The following is an 8325-nucleotide window of genomic DNA, read 5'->3' on the forward strand; positions in this document are numbered from 1 at the left end:
TTTTCAAAACGAATATCCTCCTCCTGCTGACATTCGTTGCGTGGTAGCTTTAGCTCCTAAATGTTATTTTGTTGAGTCATCTTTAACAAAAATTCGAGCCAAAGGTTATCCTCGATACAAATTGACTCCTTTAAATTATTTTCAAGCGTTGACTGACAATTTTTACATGAATAACGGTGAGGATGTTGTTTGCAACGAACATGATTATTATCACAACGTTGATAATGATTTTATTGACGTCGTTGAAGAGGATAACAAAAGTGAAAGACAAACGGTATTTCAAAACCGCATAACACTTAATATGAAAGGCGTTAGAATAACTCAATACCGACTGAAGTTTATGCCAAAAAACAATACTGTTTCTAAAATGTACACTTGGTATAGCGGTTTAAGTTGTTTCGTTAGAGGTTGTCACAGTTTAAAAGAGTTGGAAGAAAGCAACAAGAGTTTAAAAGAAAACGAACTTTGCAGCGACGAAAACATTCAACGTTTAATTAAGTTAGAAGAGGAAGTGTTAAAAAGAGAGGAATTTTGCATGTTTCAATTTGATACTGAAGTTTTACAACCGTATTTAAAGTATCGATTAAAGAAAGAAATGAATCAAGGCAATTTAGTGAAATTTAGTCATCCCGATTTAGAATCTCCTGAAGATGTCGTTGACGACCAAGGCGTTTTGGATGTATAAAAATATGCTCCTTTTTACACGTATTGCTTTAAAACGATTTTGTGTCGAATCTTTACATATGTTGCGTTGATATATTTTTAAACAATTTTTTTGTGTTGCATTTTATAAACTATATACATAACATTGTCATATGTTTAACATTGCTATAAACTATAAATAACATTGCTAATACTATATACAATATTATATACAACATTGCATATTTAACATTTCAAAAGTTTCTTACTCATACTCTTCATCACAAGATAATTTTCTTTGTTGCTTTTTTTTATTGGATAATCGATTTCCATTGGATAATTAATTTCCGTAGCAGTTTCATGATCAGTTTCTTTAGTTTTTTTGTTATCGACAAGCATACTAACTAACTTTTTGTCAGGTTTAATCCATCAAGTTTAGTTGTTTATCGAACAATTAAATTTGCATTGCAAATACCAAGTTTTGGCTAAATCATCTAGTGTTGGAGTTTTTTCTCTGGTTCTGCGCTTTTTATATAAAATCCCATATTTTAAGACAATTAACTTTATTTTTAAGAAGTTCTGCATCATCTGAATTCTTTGGCATTTTTCTTTATCATTATAACTGACTGCAGTTTCCGATTTCTCCTATTCTCATTGAAATCAATATATTTTATTATATAATATTAATGTATAATATATGTATAACATTTAATATATAACATTCAACTTGCATCCTGCGTCAAAAATTTTTTCATAAAATATTTGTCATGTGAAACTTCATGAGCAGTTTTTTTATTGCGTTTATTGACTTTTTCATTTGTTGGTTCTATTTTGTTATATACTATGTTAATGTTTCTAACTTCTAACTTGCATCCTGCGTCAAAAAATCTGACTTGTATCCTGCGTCAAAAAATTTCTTTATGAAATATTTATCATGTAAAACTTCATAAGCAGTTTTTTATTGAGTTTATTGACTTTTTCATTTGCTTTTTCAACGCTTCACTTCTAAACAAAGATACGAATTAATGTTTCAAATGCTTCAAAGGATGACCGATTTTAACGAAAAGTGTAAAGTTGTTATTAGCAAATTTAATGAGCTCATGTATAATTATTCTGATGCTGTTTGTTTATCATTGTACAATGTTAATGAAGTTACTGACCTGCAAGAATTAACGAATGTCTTTAACGATTTATTAAACAATTATTTGCAACTGGTAACAAAGACATTGCTTGAATCGACGAAATAATAAAATGACAATAAAAAGTGACAATTTTTTGTATTAATTGTAATCGCAATTTTTTTTTTTTTAGATTAATATTTAAAATTTTTATTTTATATAAAAAAGATGAGAATTGAAAACGGAGGCAATGTTGATGCGCGAGAAAAAGACAATAAAACCCCATTGCACTTGGCATCTCAAAATGGTCATCGCGAAATTGCTTATTTGTTGTTGCAAAACAAAAACCAATGTTGACGCGCAAGACAAAGACATTTGTTAAAATATAAGATTTATTGAAATATATGATTTATTGAAATAATAACATAATAATTTGTTGTGTGTCAATGAAAGTACCGTGAAGTTGCTTATTTGTTGTTGCATTTTTTGCAAATAAAATTGCAATTTTATTTGATATTTTATTTATTTTTTAGATTGAAAAAAATAATAAATGGATTTGTTGTGTGAAAATGAAAGTGACCTGAAAACTGGTAAAGAGGAATTGTGCAGCGTTATTGAAAAAGTAAAGTGTTTGAAAGAAAAAGAAACGAATGAAAATAACACAACGTTGGAAGAAATCTATTTTGCTTTAGAAAAAGTGTCTCATCTAATGGAAAATGTTACGAATTATGAGAATCGATTAAAAATTCAGTGGAGTAAAATGTTGAAATTTTACGCAACAACACTTATAAAGCTCTTTCAAGTTTTGCTCACTCGAAAAAATGTGAAAGATATTTAGATGCTAATTATGCGAGCAACAAGAAGTATGAAAAGTGCATTCATTGTCTTATGTATTTCAAAAAAAATGATCCAGAAAATTATGAATTGGACGAACCTTGTCGACATTGCAAGCTTTACGTTTGTTCTGATTGTTCCGAAAACCATCATAAGCTTGTGCACACCAGTATTGACAGATCTTTTTGTCGAAATTTGGGGCTTTTAAAACCATTTAGCGATTTTATGTAAAAAAAGTTTTTATGATAAAATGTTAATGAAAAAAAAAAAAGTAAAAATGCATATTAAATATGTTTTTTTGTGATGTAGTTGTTTTTAACATTATATTGTATTTAACATTATGTTGTATTTAACATAAAATTGTGGTTTTTTTTATTTAACCTTATTTATTTTATTTTAGAAAAACAAAATGGAAACAGAAAAGGCCGGCATAAAAAGAAGTTATAAAAAAGTGAGCAATGACGAAGATAAAACAGACAATGACAAAACAAAAATGGAAACAGAAAACGCCAAAGTAATCAAAGAAGAAACAGACGATGAAACAACAGACAATGAAACAACAGATGATGATTTGGATTTGTGTCCGACAAAAATGTATTATGACTCTGAATTTCCTGAAGAATTAAAGACCTTTGATTCAGATAAAGCAGTGGAATTTTTAAATGAACAGGTGCAATTAAATTATGTATATGCTTCTTCCATTATTTCAAGCATTAATTACGTTCGACGATTGCGTAAGCTCAAAGATTATTATCCTTCTGTAAAAATGTGTGCTCGGTATGAAAAAAAGGAAATAAAGTATTGTAATGAACATTGTGATTGTCAAGGAAGCGTAATGAATAAACAAATGGAATTGAAACAAACAAATGGAATATTTGTTGGAGAAATTATTGTTGATGATATAAAAGTAATGACGCCTATTGCTTCGTTTAAACTGGTTTGTATCGCTTTGCATGTTTATGATAATGATTGGAAAAAATTAACTGATGCGTTAAAAATGGATAAAATGTCGGACAAAAATAAAAGAACGATTAAATATCAGCGACAAGTATTTTAAAATTATACAACTTCAAAAAGAACACAATCCGTTTCAGTTTAATAAAGATTTTTTAAAAGTGTTTCTAGCGGAAGAAAAAGGTAAAGAAGCTGTAAATAAAATGTGGCGCCAAGAGGCAACAGATTTAATTGCTTTTGCAAATTAAAAAAAATGAAATTAATAATGTAATAAATAATTTTAATTGTTTTTTATTTGTTTTTTATAATGTACAATAAATTTAATGTGTAATATTTAATAATAATAATATGTAAATTTATGAGTTTTTGAGTTAATGTGTTATGACTTAATGAGTTTTTTTTTGTTTATTTTTTTTTTTAATTTGTATAATTCTACTTTTTTTTAGGAAAATTACAACAATAAAAAAAAAATGGTTAAGGCTGTTTGTTTCGACGCTGGAAAGAGAGTATATAAATTTATTAATGTTTCTACGACGGATTATCGTTGTGAGTTGGATAATGAAAAGTATTATCAACTTTATAGAGATTGTTTTTTGTTGTTCTTCAAAACAGAACAAGATATGGAAGAATATTTACAAAAATGTGAACAACTTAAAAAAACGTATATTTTTGAACACGACGTGTATTTGTTGAAAGTGGGGACAGAGGAAAACACATTTGAAGCTATCGACATTGAACAGAAAGACATTGAGCATTTTATAAATGATTTTTTTTTTTAAATGTAACAAAAAAATTTTTTGTTGTTGTTGTTGTTGTTAAAATATACTTTTATACTTTTGTTGATATAATATACTTTGTTATTGTGTCTTGATTTTTTTTGTTTATTTTTTTTATTTATTTTTTTTGATAACGTTTATATATATATCAAATATAATTATTTTTTAAATTTAGGAAAAAAAACTATAAAAGAAAATGGATTGTAAAAATGTGTGCATTACAAGACAAGAAATGGAAGCAAGACAAGCAATAAAAGCTTATAGTCAAACAATGGAAGAAAAACAAGCATTGCAAGCTCATGGAAAAATATTTAATTCCTATGCATTCAATGTTATAACAAAAAACAAAATGGCAGAATTAGCTCAAGTCATTTATGGGGAAGATGTAAAGCTGTTTGGTCGATCCTTAAACCTTTTTAAATGCGATTTGGAGAACATTTGTTACAACGAAAGAATGTTGAGTGATAAATATTCGGCTATCATTCAAAAGCTTTATCAAATTGCGCCAGAACATTATTTTTATGTTGTGTTTTTGTGTTTGTTAAAAAAATCAAGCGAAGAGTTTGTTTTTTAACTGGAAATAAAAAAAACGTTTAACTGGAAATAAAAAACGTTGCGTTATTTACTCAATTTGTTTTCTTTTATTACAACTGTTATTTTTTTTATATTACACTGTTATTTTTATTTTATTTTTTTCAGAAAAAGTAATTAAAATGGTTTGTTTAAACAGTTTTGAAAATTTACCCGTGAACTTCAAAAAATTGAGCAATAAAGAAAAAAGTAAAGTGTTGCAAAAAAAATTTAACAGATTTATGATAGAAATGGCTTGTGAGGAAGTAAAAAAAAAAACAGTTTACAATGTTACGTGGTTGGATTGTGGAAAGTCCCAACGTTCGTTTGTTAAAACCAAAACGTTGGATAAAGAAGTACGAAACTCGCTGTGTTAATAATGAAAATTATTGGAGAATGATAATATCACTTATGAATAATTTTTAATATAATAATAATATAAAATTGCTTGGTTTTTTCAATTGTTTTTTTAAATTTGTTTAGTCTTATATTTTTGCAATTTTTTATAAAAAAAAATAAAATAGATATTTCTAAACAAATAGATAAATAGATATTTAATAAAATAGATATTTCTAAACAAACTTGTTAAAAATAAAAATGGAAGAAATGGCAAACAACGCGAACATTGATTTAGAAGATTGTCGAATCGGGTTGGAAAGAAAATTGTTTTTGTTAGAGTTCGAACAATCTCAAAAAAGACGAAAAAATGTAAAGACGTTGCCTGATTGTCAATTTTTAAAATGGTTGGACAATAAAATGAGAAAAGAACTTAATATGGACGCTTTTGAATTAAAAAACAACAAATAAAAAATATAAATCACATGTTTTTTTTATTTTTTTATTTATAAAATATAAAAGAGGATATAGCTTAGAGGTAAAGCGGTTGACTGCATATCAAATGGTCCTCGGTTCAATTCCGAGTATCCTCTTTTTTTTTTTTTATTACCTTTTATATTACCTTTTATATTTTAGGTTAATAATAAAAAAATGGTTCGTGTTATGCATTTTTCAAAAAATCGAACAATTTGTAAAGCATTGTTTCTGGATATGGAACATCTTCGAAATGATGATGACTTGGTTTGTTATTGGTTATCACCAGAACACGCTGTTTTGTCTTTATCTGGTGGTTTAATCGAAAATGAACACGCGCCCTGTGGAACTCAATTGAAATTTATTACTTTGACAAAAAACGAAGACGTTTATATTGCAAAATACGATCAACATAAAACCCTTGTCGATATTGAAGAAAACATTCTGGAGGAACTTTTTGAATTTAACGAATACGGAATTCACGGTGTAAAAATTTTGAGTGTAAATGCTGCTATGGCGACGGTCAATTTTAAACGTAAAGATTGTGATTTGTGCGCTATGAGAATGTGTAATTGTGATTTTGCACCGCCGAGTAAAAAAGGAAAGAAATACGAAAAAGAAAAATCAGAAGAAGAAGAAGAAGAAGAAGAAGAAAAAGAAGAAGAAAAAGAAGAAGAAAAAAAGGAAGAATAAAAATAAGAAATATAAACTGTGATTCGCATTAAGATGAACTTTTTCTAATAAATGTTGTATTTTTTTGACGGTATTTTTTTAAGTAATTTTAGTATTTGTGGTATTAAAAAGAAAAAGGAAATTTTGTTGAAATGATAAAAAAATATATATATTTGATATTTGTATTTAGAAATAAAAAATTAAAAAAAAAAAAAAAGACCAACAACGACGACTTGGCAAAATCAAACACGCTCAAAAGAAAACTGACGCCAGATTTGAACATTGAAAGTTTGCCAAAAATAAAATTAGAAATAATAAAAGCTGGTTTAACAAATGATTTTTTACAAGATCAAATAAGAGACTTTGCTACAAGACAAAACAAATGGATTAAAATGGTTGGGGTGTTGAGCGAAAGAGTTGAGGCTATTAATCGAGAAATAGACGAACATAAAATAAAATTTGAACGAGAGACACAAGTTTTACTTGCGGAAAAAAAAACACTTATGAATGTAATAGAAACGTCAAATTCAGCGCTAAAATAATCCAAGTAAAAACCTATTTAAATAAATGAGCGAGACTGAGTTTTTTTTGTTAACAGTAAACGATTGTATAAATGTACTTATAAATATGTATGATAAGTAATTCATTATTAAACTTGGAAATAAAATGGAAGAAAAAGATGAGACAACAAAAACAAATGAATTTGACACATTAAACAAAACAAGTAAAAAAGATAAGTCTTTGTTAGAAAATCTTAACGAGTGCGGATTTTCTTCGTGTTATACAAAACACAATGGCATAAGCTCTTTGCAAAAAATATCCAAAGACGACAAAAAAGAAGTGGATATTTTTAAAGGCGAACGCGATAATTATCCAGAAAACGTTTTTATAGTAGGTCCCACTTGCAGCGGTAAGTCTACTCTAGCTAGAAAATTAATCAACAAAGGTAAATACGACAAAGCGGAATTGCTTTTTTTAATCGTTAAAAGAGACTTGTCTTCTGTTCAGTTAGAAGATTGGCATCATGTGATCGTCTCTAAAAAAAACAATCTAGAAGCCTTTGCCGTGTGCACGCTGGAGAAAGAAACTATCGACAACGCTATTCATCCCGTAGTGCATTGCGCCAAGCAATTTTTCGGCATTCAAAATAGCGACAATCGCATTTTAAAAGTTTTAGTTCTTTTTGACGACGTCAGTCAAGAATGTTTAAAAAGCTCCGAATACGCCAGTTTTTGTCAAAGCGGTTCGCACTACGGCATAGCAACCATCAGTATTTTTCATTCCATTCCCAACAAAAACACCAGCACTTGGAACTCTTTGCATTCTCATTACAAATGCATTATTACTTTTGATCACGGAGGAGAAATCGAAAAGTTGTTTAAGGACGAGTTTCCTTCCGTCAAAAGAAACCAACATCCCATTACCGACTTGTTAAAAACAACCACCTCGGTGAGTCACGGTCATCTGGCGCTTTTTAAAAAGTCCACGTCGCACGCTAGACTGCGATCAAACATTACCGACAACAAAGAACAGGCCGTTTACATTCCGGTAGGAGAAAACGGCGAAATGGACTTTACGTATAACGCCATGAGCGTCAGCAAAAAAATTGTTACTTTTCAAAGATATCCTTACGTCAAAGCACACAAACTCGAAAACGTTTTTTATTTAAAACCTTTGCAAAACGCTCAACCTTTGAACGAAACAAAACGTCAACAAGAAGAAAAAAATGACTCAGAATTAAACTCTGAGGAGGAGAAAAAAAAACAAAATGCTATAAGAGGAGGCAACGCAAATTCAAAAAGTCATTTTAGACAAGACCAACAACAACAAAACGCCGCTTATCTTTTAAAAAAACTCAAAGAAAAAAAACGATACGGATTGAGCGATAGCGAAACGAAAGACACAGAGAGCGAAACAGAAGTTGAAGTCGAAAGCGAAAGCGAAGACGA

The 8325-nt window shown here is 28.7% G+C and overlaps 1 non-coding gene across 1 annotated transcript; it reads left to right on the forward strand.

The window, feature by feature from the left end:
• Positions 1-5751: 5751 nt before the first annotated feature.
• Positions 5752-5823, forward strand: Trnac-gca (transfer RNA cysteine (anticodon GCA)). Its single transcript has one exon. It is a non-coding gene; the product is annotated as a tRNA-Cys (tRNA).
• The last annotated feature ends 2502 nt before the right edge of the window (positions 5824-8325 follow it).

Source organism: Hydra viridissima, unplaced genomic scaffold (assembly GCF_058129835.1).
Source record: "Hydra viridissima isolate aposymbiotic clone 2 unplaced genomic scaffold, HvirCarnegie_v1 scaffold_5, whole genome shotgun sequence".
NCBI lineage: Eukaryota > Metazoa > Cnidaria > Hydrozoa > Anthoathecata > Hydridae > Hydra > Hydra viridissima.